General features: G+C 41.1%; 1 protein-coding gene across 2 annotated transcripts in view; it reads right to left on the reverse strand.

Annotated features, from left to right (window-relative positions):
- Nucleotides 1-11,582, reverse strand: part of KIAA1958 (KIAA1958 ortholog) — a 187,020-nt gene extending 175,438 nt beyond the window's left edge. For both annotated transcript variants that reach the window (XM_067743643.1, XM_067743644.1), the window contains exon 1: nucleotides 11,480-11,582. The gene's annotated coding sequence lies outside the window, so the exon portion shown is untranslated. The remainder of the gene's footprint in view (nucleotides 1-11,479) is intronic.
- Between the last annotated feature and the right edge of the window lie 3,851 nt (nucleotides 11,583-15,433).

Below are 15,433 nucleotides of genomic sequence, written 5' to 3' on the forward strand. Positions count from 1 at the left end.
ACCAAAAGCAAGATCCATAATAGGAAAAATTGGTAAAATTAAAAATTTTTGCTCTGCGAAAGCGCATGTGAAGAGGATTAGAAGACATCTATAAACTAGAAGAAAGCATCTGCAAACCAAATATCTGACAAACGACTAGCATCTAGAATAGATAAAGAACTGTGAAAACAGTAAAACAAGCCAACAAAAAAATTCAATTAGAAAATGGACAAAAGACATAAACAGACATTTCATAGAAGAGGATATACAGATGGCAAATAAACACATGAAAAGATGTATAACACTAGTCATTAGCCAAAACCACAATATTACTAAACACACATCAGAATGGCTAAAATAAGAAACAGTGACAACATCAAATGCTAACAAGGATGTGGAGAAACTAGATCACTTATATATTGCTGGTGGGAATATAAAATGGCACAGTCACTCTGGAAAAGTTTGGCAGTTACTTAAAAAATTAAATGTGTAATTACCATATGATATAGCAGTTACATTCCTGGGTATGTTTCCCAGAAAAAATTAAAAGTTATGTTCATAACATCTTTATTTGTAAAGGCCAAGAAATGGAATCAACCTAGATGTCCTTCAGCAGATGAATGCTTAAATAAACTATGATAAATCCATGGACAGGAATAAAAAGAAACAAACTATTGATACATGCAACAACCTGGATGTATCTCCAGGGAATTATGCTTAGTGAAGAAAGCCAATCCCAAAAGGTTACATACTGTATGATTCCATTTATATTTTTAAATGACAAAGTTCCAGAAATGGAAGACCTCGTAATGGTTGTCAGGGGTTAGGGAAGGGGTGGCAGGGTGGGAGAATAGAGGGGCTGGTAGAAACAAGTACATACACAGGTGATAAAACTGTACTGAACCTAATACACACACATATGAGTAAAAGTAAAATTGGAAATCTGAATAAAAGTGGACAATTGTACAGATGTCAATGTATTCATTTGCTAGGGCTACCGTTACAAAATAAATACCACAGAGTCTTAATTAAGTCTTAATTAAGTCACTTAAGTTAAGTTAAGTTAAGACTTAACTTAAGTCTTAATTAAGTCACCCACTTAAACAACAGAAATTAATTTTCTCAGTTCTGAAGGCTAGAAATCCAAGATGAAGGTGTTGGCAAATCCGGTTTCTTCTGATGCCTCTTTCCTTGGCTTCCAGATAGCCACCTTCACACTGTGTCCTCACATGGTCTCTTCTCTGTACACACATCTCTGGTGTCTCTTTCTGTGTCCAAATTTCCTCTTACAAGGACACCTGTCAGAATGGATCATGGCCACCCCAACAGCCTCGTTTTAACTTAAGCACCTTGTTAAAGGCCCTAGCTCCAAATACAGCCACATTCTGAAGCACTGGGGGATCAAGGATTCAACATATGAATCAGGGGGAATGCAATTCAGCCCATAACAGTCAACAGCCTAGCTGTGATATTATAATTTTATAAAATGTTAACCATCAGGGGAAACAGCAAAGTATGCAAAGAATCTATTATTTCTTACAATTGCAAGTGAATCTACAAGTACATGGGGTGGCAGGGGTGGGGGCAGATAAAATAACTAGGATAACAGAAGGTACGATCAACAGAATTAGGTGATGAAGTAGCCCCATGAACCTGAGATGAGTAGGCAGAAGCTAAAACACTCACATAAACAGGACTCACACAGGATCAAAAACTGGGCAGGTGAGGAGAGAAAAAAAGAGGAGTTCTGATAATTATATAACCTGGAACAAGAAATTACCAACAATTACCCTCAAAAAGAAAGGATCCCATTTAAGTGAAACTGGATGAGAGAAGAGTAAAGTCTCTCAGGCTTCTAGAGAAGACTACAAGACCATGGGGACCTACTAAGAGGCCTTAGAAAGAAAACTGCTGGGGGCCTTCCCTGGTGGCCCAGTGGTTAAGACTCGGCACTTTCACTGCCGTGGGCCTGGGCTGGATCCCTGGTCAGGGAACTAAGATCCCACAAGCTGTGCAGCGTGGCCAGAAAAATTTTTTAAATTAAAATAATAAAAATTTTTAAAAAGGGGACTTCCCTGGTGGCGCAGTGGTTAAGAATCTGCCTGCCACTGCAGGGGACATGGGTTCCATCCCTGGTCCAGGAAGATCCCACATGCCACAGAGCAACTAAGCCCGTGTGCCACAACTACTGAGCCATGCACCTAGAGCCCACGCTCCACAAGGAGAAGCCACCACAAGGAGAAGCCTGAGCACCACAACTAGAGAAAGCCTTGGCGTAGCAATGAAGACCCAACGCAGCCAAAAAAAAAAAAAAAAAAATTTAGAAAAAGAAAACTGTTGGGATTAAAATCTAAATCAAACAAAGAGGCATCACTAAGGATAAAGGATAAAGATTCCCAAAGGAGGCCAATCTCAGAGAATATCACAGCAGAGACTAGATAAAGAGGACATATTTATTCCTGTATGTTGAAATATAATATACAATTAGAAAAGAGCAGAAATAATAAGTGAACAAGCTGCTCATATTTCACCATTTCACAAACAGAAGACATTTATGTAACCAGCAACCAGATCAAGAAACAGAATATTACCCGCACTCCAGAAGCCTCCACTTTTCTCCTTTCTAGTCACTAATTCCTCAACAGATCATGCTTGCTAATGTCCACTGGCCAAAGTAAGTTATGTAGCCAAAATTAGACTCACTGCAGAAAGAGACAACACACGGGTGTAGACACCAGGAGATGTGATTCATTTGGGGTCATCAATATAACACCCTACCACATATTATACTGATGGTCATTTGGGCACCCTTCAGTTTGGGGCTATTACAAACAGTACTATGAACATTCTTGTACATTTATTTGGTAAGCATTTATCTTCAAGTGGAATTACTGAGTTATAGGATATGCATATGCAGCTTTAGTAGATACTGCCAAACAACTTTCCAAATTGCTTGTATCCATTTATATTTCTATACCAATTTACACTTCCAATAGCAGTGCATGAGAATTCCAATTACTCTACATTCTCACTTGGTATTTTTCATTTATTTCATTTAGCCATTCTAGTGGGTATGTATTGGTATCTCACTTTGATTTTGAGTGGCCATATTTTTAAATACTTCACATAAGAAACCAAGGAGAAAATTTCAAACCTTAAAACTAAGAAAACTACCTTGGTCCACTTCCACCCCCATCACAGAAACCTCCTGAAGTACAGGTAAATCCTTCTAACTTATACATGAACAAGAGAAAAGAATACAACATAGCCCTATGAAAAGTACTGTGAGAAAAAAGATTAAAAAGAACCAAATTACGTACCAGTAGTCAATGAAGGAACATCACAAAAATATGGCCACAAAGCAGATGAAAACTGTAATATAATATTTCAATAAGAATTGAAAGAAATTAAGGAAATGATAGGATGCTATGAAAGAAAGCATACATCAGAAATAGAAAAGCTAAAAAAAATGACAATGGCTAAATAACAAGAGCATTTAAAAGGAGAAATGACAGAGTTCAGTATGGAATAGAAAAGGAAAAAAAAAATTCAAAAGGAAGACAAAACTAGAAGGAACACTAGGCTTAATAGATAGACACCATGGAAAGTACATTAAAGAGACTAAAAGAGAAAAAGAAAAAGGTACAGCAAATATAAAAAATAAAATAAAAAGAATTTGAATAAAGTATAGACATAAATGATAAGCAAAGAAGATTCAACATTATGTAACAGAAGACCTCAAGGAAGAAAATAAAAATAATGGAAAAGAATAAATATATAACTGATGAAAATATTTTTTTAAAAAATTTGAGCCAACATAATAAAACATCCATTGTGTATCTGGAAAAATTAACAGAGAACAGCCAACACTTAAGATGTATTCTAGTAAAATTATTTGCCTTTAAAGATGAAGGGAGACTTCCCTGGTGGGTGGTCCAGTGGTTATGCAGGGGGGCTGGGTTCAATCCCTGATCAGGGAAATAACATCCCACATACTGCAAGTAAGCCCACGCACCACAACTAGAGAAGCCCCGCAAGCCACAACAAAGAGCCCATGTGCTACAACAAAGACCCAGCACAGCCAAAAAAAATAAATAAATAAATAAATAAAAGGTGTGTGGTGGTGGGGGGGAATGTCCTTTGGGCATCTAGGAAAAAAGATAAAGACACTTAAAGAAGAAAGAAAATCATATCGGTATTAGACTCTGACAACACTTTTTATCAGAATACAGTACAGTAGGACTCAGCAAACTATGGCTTATGTACCAAATCTAGCCCACTGTCCAGTTCTGTAAATAAAGTTTTACTGGAACACAGTCATGCTTGTTCATTTATATATTCTCTACGGCTGCTTTTGCACTGACATGGCACAGTTAAATAATTGTGACAGTGACCTATGGCCCACAAAGCCTAAAATAATTACTATTTGGCCTTTTAAAGAAAAGTTTTGTCAAATCTTAAAACAGAATAACGTATTTAAGATACTTGAGGAAAGGGGAATTCTCCAGTGGTCCAGTGGTTAAGACTCTGCGCTTCCACTGCAGGGTGTGCAGGTTCAATCCCTGGTCTGGGAACTAAGATCCCGAATGCAGCGCAGACATAAATAAATAAATAAATAAAATAAAATTACTTTTAAAAAAAAGAGAGATGCAAACATTAAAAGAAAAAAAAAGGTATTTGAGGGAAGAAAATGCAGGCTAAGTAATTATATTCAGCCAAAATGCCCTTCAAGTTTAAAAGCCACAGATGAACAGTTTTAAATATGAAAGACAGAAGATATTACTCACACAAGCTCTTTATGTGGATTCATTGAGCTTCAGACTATCAAATGATGATTATAGAAGCCTTAGCACAAGGACTTACGTTGTACACTGAATATATTCAACTGTAGAACTAAAACCAATGATGGGCAAAGGTGACAGAGTAGTTTGTGACTTGTATGGGGTGAACAGACAGAACTAAGAAATCTTAGGGAGCAGGAATTGACTGGTCTAGGCACTTGATTATGTATGGAAGACAGGACTGAGAATAACGGAGGCATCACAGGTAACTCCTAAATTTCTGGACTGGGAAAATGTATGGAAATAGTACCACTCACTAAGCTAGGGAACACAAGAAAAGACAGATATGAAGAGAAAGATAAATCAAGTTTTGGGCACGCTGAATGTGAAGTGTTTGTGGCAGATCAAATGACTGTGTCCAGTTGGTTGTTGTATACATCTGGATTTCAGCAGAGAGGCCCTGAGTGGATATCAGATTCAAGAGTCATCAGCCAAGGAAGGTGTGAACTGATCAGAATGGCGTGTAATTTACCATGCAAGTAGCAAGGCCAGTATCTGAAAAAGAGCACCAAAAGAAACATGTCCTTAGAATTCACAAGAAAACAGCATCAGCAGTTTCACTAAATTTGGCTACACTGAGATTCTCCTGCATTTGAAACCGATGATTAAGAATTTTCTACTTTAAACTATCCAAAATAAAGTATTTAAAAATAATATGAAGAGTGAATAAAAACAAAATAAAGCCTTTAACTCCCCACTTTAATTATTTTTAATGGCATACGAAGTTGATCATATTGCTGTCTACTGGACCTTGCACTCAAGTGAAAAAATGCCAAGAGAGTAAAAAAGGTATAAAAGATGAAAACCACTATAAAATTACACATATGGAATGAAGTATGTATGTATGTATGTATGTATGAAAGACATTGGTGGAGGAAGAGGCTGTATTATCAGCTGAATTGTGTTCCCTCCAAATTCATACACTGAAGTCCTAACCCCCAGTACTTCAGAATGAGACTGTATTTGGAGATTGGGCCTTTAAAGAGGTAATTAAGGTAAATGAGGTCATTTGGGTGAATCCTAAGGATATAGACTGATGTCCTTACAGGAAGAGAGGAGATTAGGTCACAGAGGGGCACATAGGAAGGACCATGTGAAGATACCTAAGGAAAACAACGATCTACAAGCCAAGGAGAGAGGCCTTAGAAGAATCCAACCCTGCCAACATCTTATAGCTTCCAGAACTGTAAAAAATAAATAAATTTTTGTTGTTGAAGCCACCCAGTCTGTCGTACTTTGTTTCAGCAGCCCTTAAAAACGAATACAGGCTAGAGAGAGAAAGTAGTCCTAGTTGGGTAAGAGTTCAGATATTGATAATATTCCACTAAGTATGAAGCCTTGTAACAGAAAAAGTAGAGCTTTTGCTATGTGGTGATTATGGCTTATATGCAACAATAAAATTTTTTAAACAGTTAAGTATTTACAAGGGAAAACAGGGAAGATACTGACAAGGGAAAAGTGAAGGGACACAATATTGGCAAGTAGAAAAGGACGGAAGAGGTTAAAGTAGTGTCAGTTTTGAGAAAAATCAAGAAGAGAGAAATCCAACCGAGATATGTCCTATTCCTGACATTTTAATGAACTAAAAAGGTAAATAAAATAACCCAAAAACAATTCAGCCAAGGAAGGGAGAGTAATGGAGGCAACTCTGGATAATTCTCTAGAACTCAAAAGAATTTAAAAAAAAAATTTCAGCTAATGGAATCCTTGATGATTAACAAATAAAAAAAAGTTTTCAGGTATCAAACGAAAAGATGTTTGCAATGGGTATTAATGGAATTCTTTGAAAGTTATTTTTGTGTTTTTTGTTTTTGAACAAACAGGTAATCATTACTAGCAGCTGCACTACTTCTTGCCCTGCATCCAGAGCTACAGAGGCCCAAGAGGAAGTAAGGTGGAGGGGAAAGCAATTCTCCAACTTGAAGCCCTGCTCCCTTGTGCCAGGCTGGTCAACATTCAGGCAGATCAGAGGGGGAAAAAAGCTGGAAGAAAACTGCACCATTTGTGGTAAGACTTTCAATGTTTTAAAAAGTTTCTTAAATGATTTAATGTCTTCTTAAAGTTTTTTAAATTTATATTTAACATAAAGTTGCACAATTTATCTTTTGATGCTACTTTTCTTTCAGTACAAAAGGACCAATTACTGATGTCCTAGACCACATCCCTTTGCTTTCTATATTACTTTAAGTGTGATAAAGTGTTTCTTTTTTTTTTTTTTTTTTTTGCGGTACACGGGCCTCTCACTGCTGTGGCCTCTCCCGTTGTGGAGCACAGGCTCCAGACACGCAGGCTCAGCAGCCATGGCTCACGGGCTCTGATAAAGTGTTTCTGAAATACATCTTCTTTGTCACTAGAGACACTGGTTTTACCAATATGCAATACTCAAAAAGCTCTCCAACGGTTTAAGTGTGAGACTCTGCAAAACAAACATGAATACTGCTGCATAATTTGCCTTTCTCCAGAAAAGGGTATTACACTTTGTTGACACTGCATACAAAATAAAATGCAAAAATTTGCATTTTCAGTACTTTTGGTTTCTTGACCTTTATTTGAATTTGAGACTAAGCTTTACCAAACAACAGAATTTACACTGTAACTAGCCAACCACAGTCCTCATTATGGAATCTGTGCAGTGCATTTGTTACCTAGGAAACAGAGGAGAGCACAGGCAGAGTGCAATTTCAGTATAGCAAAAGAATTCTCCAATCATGCTGGTAAATAAAGTCCATAAATCAACTAATCAGAAGCAAAGTCAAGAAGTACCATGGAAGAGTTAAGCTCTATGGAAACTTTCTTCAAGGCAAAAAAGAAACCTGTGGGGTTTCTTCAGGCGACTATGTAGGTCTCTTCACTAAATATTATGAGCAGGTTTCTTTACAAACACAAACTGTCAAAAAGTAAACTGTTCAAAATAAATGGCTTCTCTCCAATCTTCAGCTTCTCTATTTTTGACAGTATTTAAGAGAAAAAGCTTCTTTAGAGCCAGCCTCATACATCTGGTAGCAGAATATTAGTCCAAGAATGAATTCTGCATTTTCGGCAAGCAGCAAGGGTATGTACTGCTCTTAAACAACGCAGGACGATAAAGGCTGGAACGAGAGGTCACTGTCCGCACCTCTCACAGTCAGGCCTACTTTCCCAAGCTACAAAAAACTTTAGGGAAAAGAACTTGAAAGTCCCAGATCTTTTATAAAGAATAAAATTGTTAACTTTTCAGCTTTCCCCCTGGTTATTACTAATGATAATACTAGTCGTTTGAGGGTTCCAGGTAACATAAAGTGAACATTTTAAGTGTCTTTTTTTTTTGCGGTACGCAGGCCTCTCACTGCTGTGGCCTCTCCCGCCGCGGAGCACAGGCTCCGGACGCGCAGGCTCAGCGGCCATGGCTCACGGGCCCAGCCGCTCTGCGGCATGTGGGATCTTCCCGGACCGGGGCATGAACCCGTGTCCCCTGCATCGGCAGGCGGACCCCCAACCACTGCGCCACCAGGGAAGCCCCATTTTAAGTGTCTTTTAATGGTACCACACTAATAACTAACAAACAGGAAAAGACTAGAAAAGTCTATGGATTTTAAAACCTATCAAATTTAACCGTGGAGAGCTTAGTGTTGTTAAAAAAAAAAAAACTGGTAAATATCAGATTCCACTGCTCAGCTACTGATACATTTAAAACCCAACTTTACGCAAATTCAAAATTTCTGGAAGCATTTGTCATAGTATCAAAAGCAGCAGAAAAAAATTTCAACGATGAGATGTGAAAAATAATTTACATGCCTTCCTAAACACCAACATACCAGACGAAAAATCAGATGAAAATATGAAAGAGTCTCTGGAATGCTTCTGATTAACTAAAATAGTACCGTTAATTATAGAAAAACAAAGCACAAAACAAAACAATTAATATCTACATATCACAGTCAAACAACAAAACAAAAAAACCAGGTGTTATCTTTTAGCCAGCCTAAGTAAACACACCATGCCAATCCCAGAAAACTGTTAGACACAGCTACAACTCTGTCAAGCAATTCTCAATGCAGGCCACACTCTTAATGTTTAGTTTACACAGTGACTCCATTAAACCTTAATGCTACAACTGACAGCCATGTAAACAAATACATAAACATTCAATTCAATTTGTTAGCTTATCTTTTTTAATACTGGGAAGAGCTGATGAAGAGTGTATCTAAAGAGCTGAAACTCTGGAAGTGTTTTAGAACTCTATACCACCATTCATGGTAAAGTCTGAACAAATTTCAACACTTAGCCTCTTTGGGCCATCCTTATTAGAAAAGGAAGAGGTATCTTGCTCAAGGGCCTACCAGCACCTGACACTGAGCTCTGTGCAGAGTTTAAATTCATTTATCTAATCTAGAACAGAAGTCAAAACAGGAACTAATCAAAGAGGCTGGCATGACCTTTGTTAGATGTACCCTCTTCTAAGTTTTAAGTAAAGTGTACAAAAATGTACACTCCAGGCATTTACAAAATAAGGCATGAAATAATATTAATGTGTTAATGTAAAACTAGGACAAGAATCTAGGATACATCTTTCTCCTAGAAAAAGACCACTATTTTAGGCATACTAAACTGTCTCCTCTTTATAATGACAAAAATCAGTTTGCCTAGTTAACACTATATTAAATTGTATATTGTTTTCTGACAAATTTCTACATGTTACTTGACAAAAATTTAAATAGCAAATATTTTTTCCACCATAATAATTTTCCTTCATGTTTGGATGATAATACTTTTATTTTTTAAGAAAGACTACATTTCCTACATATAGCTGTACATATAACTGCGTGTCCCCAAAACTGTGTTTTCTTTTTTGATCTCCTTGGTAACCATCAGATTTAAGTTTGTCAATATGGATTCTCAAACAATAAGCAAAAAAAAAAAAGTCTCCAGAAATGAGCAGTAGATAGAGGTGAATGCAAAGATATAAATCCACACCTGCGTTAAACTCTGAATCTGGAAGGGCTTCCCTGGTGGTGCAGTGGTTAAGAATCCGCCTGCCAATGCAGGGGACACGGGTTCAAGCCCTGGTCTGGGAAGATCCCACATGCCACAGAGCAACTAAGCCCGTGCCCCACAACTACTGAGCCTGTGCTCTAGAGCCCGCGTGCCACAACTACTGAAGCCCACGAGCCTAGAGCCCAAGCTCCGCAACGAGAAGCCACTGCAATGAGAAGCTCGCCCACCACAACGAAGAGCAGCCCCCCCCGCAAGTAGGGAAAGCCCGTGCAACGAAGACCCAATGCAGCCAAAAAAAAAAAAAAAAAAAACCCATTAAAAAAAACTGAATCTGGAAAATTAATTTTCTGGGTGCTTATGCAACTTCATTTATTATCTGAGTATCTACAAATACATAGCAACTGTTCATAAAAAACATATAAATAATACAAATCAGAAATATCACTTACAGTGCTTTTCAAAAGTTATATCCACCATATACAACACAGTCGTTGGGTTATAAACAGAGAATACATAAATACATATAATAAAATAGGGAAAGCACAATCACAGGGAGAGATGATCAGTTTTAACGTTCATGTTCTCCCCATATGTCGTGAAAGATCTCATATCTTAAACCAGCAAAAATAAAGGTTTTAGCCTGGACAGAAAGTTAGATAATTGTTTATCGCACTCCAGTCTAACCTCCACTGTGGAAGTGACTAACTTGTTAACTGTTTATTTAATAGGTAGAAGATTCTGTCATGTTAAACCTAAGGAGTCTGGGAAATAACAAAACTTTACCTCCAAAAGTTATACATATATGTAACCATCACAACCATATTCATCTTTTATTTCTTGCCTTTAAGTCCTTATCAGAAAGAAAGAAAGAAGAAAGAAAGAAAGAAAGAAAGAGAAAGAAAGAGAGAAAGAAAGAAAGCCATCAGAATACTAAAAAACACTGATTTTGGTCAGCCCAACCTTCTCCTACCGAGGGAAATCTATTTCTCGATGTACTTGATAACAAACACAAATCACTGTGCGCAGCCTCAGACGGGTTGGGGGGCGGAAGAGCCCTTCGGAGAAAGCCCTTCTCCGTCAGAAACAATAAATAAGGGACGCAAGCGATGCACGTTCCTTCACACACGCCCCAAACGCACCTTGGCGTGCCTAGCGGGAGGGAAACAAGTCTGGCAAAGCACCGAAACACCTCTCTCCCTCTCTCTCCATAACCTCCTCAAGACTTGAAAACTAAGAGAGCAGATCTTTTCTTTCCCCTTTCCCGCCCTCCTTCCCACCTCCAACAAACCCCAGAGAGGGAGCGGGCGAGCCAGACCCACGCAGCGCGCCCGCGGCCGCGGCGGCGACAGGAGACGCTGGGCGGCGGGCCGGCCCCAGAGAGACAACCCAGAGCCGCGGCCGCCGCTCGCTCGGCCGCCGGGGGTTTCTACCCCCTCACGCCCCCGAGGCCGTCGCCGGCGACGTCCGGCCGCCCGGCTCTCAGCCCTGACTCTCGGCCTTCTCGCGCCACCCCCCCCACAAGCCCAGAGGAACAAAAGGAGGGTTCAGCCGGGTCACTGCTAGGCCGCCGGCGGGGGGGAAGCGGCGCGGACGCCAGTGCGACCGCCCCCCACACAAAGGGGCTCCCGGTCCCGGGCGCAGCGTCGGCGCGCTCGTCCCCGCCCCGCGCGCGGGCTCTCACCCACCTGCAGGTGTCTGTGCGTCTGTCCATAGGAACGCGGGCAGCGAGGGGGCCTGTAGGAGCCGGGCAGCAGGGGCTGGAGGGGGCGGGACGGAGGGAAGGGAGGGAGCGCGGCCACAGGGCCGGGGAGCGAAGGCAAGTAGAACGGGAAGGCGCCGGACGGGCGACGGACCGAGGGGCTGGGGGCGGGGGCGCCAGCCTGGCTCCGCCGACCGGCGCGCGCCGCTCCGTGCGCCCCGAGCTCCGCGCGCCCGACTCCGAACGCGGCGGGCAGGCGGGGGGCGGGGCGCGGGCGGGGGCGGGGCCGGCGAGCGGGGCGGGGGCTCGGACCCCGGCCTCCAGCCGGCACCGGAAACGCGCTGTGGTCCGGGAGACCCACAGGAAGTGTGTAACGGCCCTCCCACGACGCGCACCGAGCTAGCGGCGGAGGCTGTCCGGAGGAGGTGTGGACCGACCCTCCTGCTACAGACACGCGACCACGAGCTCGGTCTCCGCAGCCCGACAGGCGTGGGAGCCACGATCCCCTCAGCGTTCTCAACTGGGCAGCACCCCCCCTCCTGCCACACGCCCCAGGCCCGCGGCCCCCGCTGCCCTTCGCAGCTCCGTACAGCTCCACCTAAACGCCAGGATCAGACCTCCTTGCAAGACCCTGGGTTTGCCAGGCGTGTGATAACTGTTTTAACGCGCTGAGTGGAGTCACTTCTACATCCAGGCATGTGCAAGAACACCTCCGATCGACAGACGTACAACCCACAGTCACCGCTACCCGGTGGAAGTTTCTAATACAGCTACAACCACACGCACCCATCCCGTGGAGGGAGCCGGTCTGCTGAATAACACCTAAAACACACTAAGACCGGGAAGCATATAATAAGACCACCTGCACAGCTCGGCACAAGGGAGGTAAGGCTGGACCAGGCGCCCTCCACCTTTATCTTATCCACCAAACACTTTCATAGTACTTACACTAAGTGCTTAGCGAATATTAATTTGCTTAATCCTAAGAACTCTATGAAATGGGTCTTGTTAGCATTGCTGTTTTGCACATGAGGAAACTGAGGCACAGAGACAGTAAGAAAGCTGCCCAAGATCACATAGTAGGAGGAACCCAGATTCGTCCCAGGCAGTCTGTCTCTGTGCTCCTTTCTACTTACAGCCCTAAGCATCTCCAAAATAATAATAATGGCAATAACTATCATTTAAAGCATATCTGATTAGCCATATGTAGTGCTGACATCTTGGCCTCATCCCAGCTGTGACAGGGAAACCTCATTCCCTCCTACCCTGGGGTAAGTGAGGGGAGAAAAGAGTATGACTGAGCAGAAAAAGAGACTAACTTCTGAACAAAGGAGAAAGGATTCCTAACACCTGTGTCTATCAACACTCCTCCTGGCTGAATTTAAAAATCTTTAAACATTTTTGATAAATAATGTGTCCAAAAAAAAGAAAAAAAACCAGGGACTTTCCTGGTGGTGCAGTGGTAAGAATCTGCCTGCCAATGCAGGGGACACCAGTTCAATCCCTGGGCCAGGAAGATCCCACATGCCACAGAGCAACTAAGCCCATCCACCACAACTACTGAGCCTGCGCTGTAGAGCCTATGTGCCACAACTACTGAGCCCACATGCCACAACTACTAAAGCCTGCACGCCTACAGCCTGTGCTCCGCAACAAGAGAAGCCACTGCAATGAGAAGCCCGCACACCACTACGAAGAGTAGCCCCTGCTTGCCACAACTAGAGAAAGCCCACGTGCAGCAACAAAGACACAATGCAGCCAAAAATAAATAAATAAAATAAATTTATTATAAAAAAGAAAAAACAGTTAATCGCCACATGTTTCAAGTACATAATCCTGTGGGAAAATTGAAATCCTGTGCATTGCTGGGAGAAATATAAAATGGTGCTGCCACTATGGAAAACACTATAGAGGGTCCTCCAAAAACTAAAAATGGAATTACTATGTGATCCAGAAATCCCACCTCTAGGTATATATATCCAAAAGAATTTGAAGCAAGAACTTAAAGAGGCATTTGCAACCCATGTTCACTGCACCATTATTCACAATAGCCCAGAGATGGAAGCAACCAAAATGTCCAAGGATGGATGAATGGATAAACAAAATGTGGCGTATACATACAGAGTATTATTCAGCCTTAAAAAAGCAACCCTGTCACATGCTACAACATAGATGAACCTTGAGGACATTACACTAAGTGAAATAAACCAGCCGCAAAACAACAAATACTGTATATAAGGTACCTAGAGTTGTCAAAATCACTTATATAAGGTACCTAGAGTTGCCACAATCATGGAAACAGGGTATTATGGTGGTTGCCAGGGAATGAGGGGATTATGGAGAGTTGTTGTTCCATGAGTATAGAGTTTTAGTTTTGCAAGATGAAAAAGTTCTAGAGATCTGATACACAACAATGTGAGGATAAACCACTGACCTGTACACTTGAAAATGGTCAAAGGGATAAATTTTGTATTATTTGTTTTTTACCACAATTAACTATTTAAATGCAGTCCCATTTGTTTAAAGGATATTTCCACCTTGATGAGTTTTTTAAATGATGCAGGCTTCCAGCTATGATGAGGTACCTTGTTGAACAAACTAACTCTCCCACTAAAAGCTATAAAAAGCTGCATTAAAAAAAAATAAAAGCCTGTTTAAACCTGTTATACAGCAATCCAGGCAGCCAAGGCCTGAGATTCCCAAGAGCCCAGCAAGAAGGGAAACATGATGAAGTGAATCCTCCATCCTAAGCCATGTTTCCTCCTTATGGCATTGTTGATCTGTGTCTAGGAGTAGAGAAATCTGAGAGAGGCATCCTAGAGCTTTCAATAGTCTGATTGGGCTGGAGATACAAATTTTGGAGGTCAAGTCTATCAGGGTAACTAGGGCTTGAGATGCTAAGATCCCAGAAGAAAGGCAATCACAGTAAAAGGAGTCAGTCATTCTACATATTTTCCCTCAAAGCATTTGCTGATTCCTAGCCTGTTCATGCAAGGGGCAAGAAGCCAGGAAATCAAGCAGAAAGCAGTTGTTAACAGGAAAAAAAAAAAAAAAATCTAAGCAGAAGTTTTTGGCTGTCTTACTGTGCTGGAAAGAATTAAATAGAATTAAAGTTCTTAGACTTATAGTAGTAGAGACTGGCTAGGATGTGACTGCCTTATAATCATTTGGTACTTTCTCAGATAAATATATGGTCAATTGTGTACACTTTTAAGTTGCACTAACATTGCTTTTGTGCTTTTCGTGACTAAACAATATTTTTCATTAACCTTACAGTAATGGAAACCTCAACTTGTATTATGGAAAAGTTTTTTAATGTATTATATTTTTTAATTTCTGAAGTTCTATTTTTATTTTATTCTGCTGTTTTTCAACAAATGATGCTGGAACAATTGGATTTCCCTAGTCAGAAATATGAAATTTGATCCACACATTGCACATGTACAGAAATTAACTTGAAATGCTAAATACACCTAAATGCAAAACTTACAACTGTAAAACTTCCATAAGTTTTCAGTTAGGCAAAGATTTCTGAATTATACCGAAAGCATGATCCAGTAAAGAAAAAGATTGATAAGTTGAACCTCATCTATTTTTTAAAAATTTTATTTTTGGCTGTGTTGTATCTTTGTTGCTGTGCGTGGGCTTTCTCTAGTTGCAGCGAATGGGGGCTACTCTTCGTTGCAGTGCGCAGGCTTCTCACTGCGGTGGCTTCTCTTGTTGTAGAGCATGGGCTCTAAGTGTGCAGGCTTCAGTAGCTGTGGCATGTGGGCTCAGTAGTTGTGGCTCACAGGCTCTAGAGCGCAGGCTCAGTAGTTGTGGTACATGGGCTTAGTTGCTCCACGGCATGTGGGATTTTCTCAGACCAGGGCTCGAACCTGTGTCCCCTGCAATGGCAGGCAGATTCTTAGACACTGCACCACCAGGGAAGCCCAAACCT

Source organism: Pseudorca crassidens, chromosome 7 (genome assembly GCF_039906515.1).
Source record: "Pseudorca crassidens isolate mPseCra1 chromosome 7, mPseCra1.hap1, whole genome shotgun sequence".
Lineage (NCBI taxonomy): Eukaryota > Metazoa > Chordata > Mammalia > Artiodactyla > Delphinidae > Pseudorca > Pseudorca crassidens.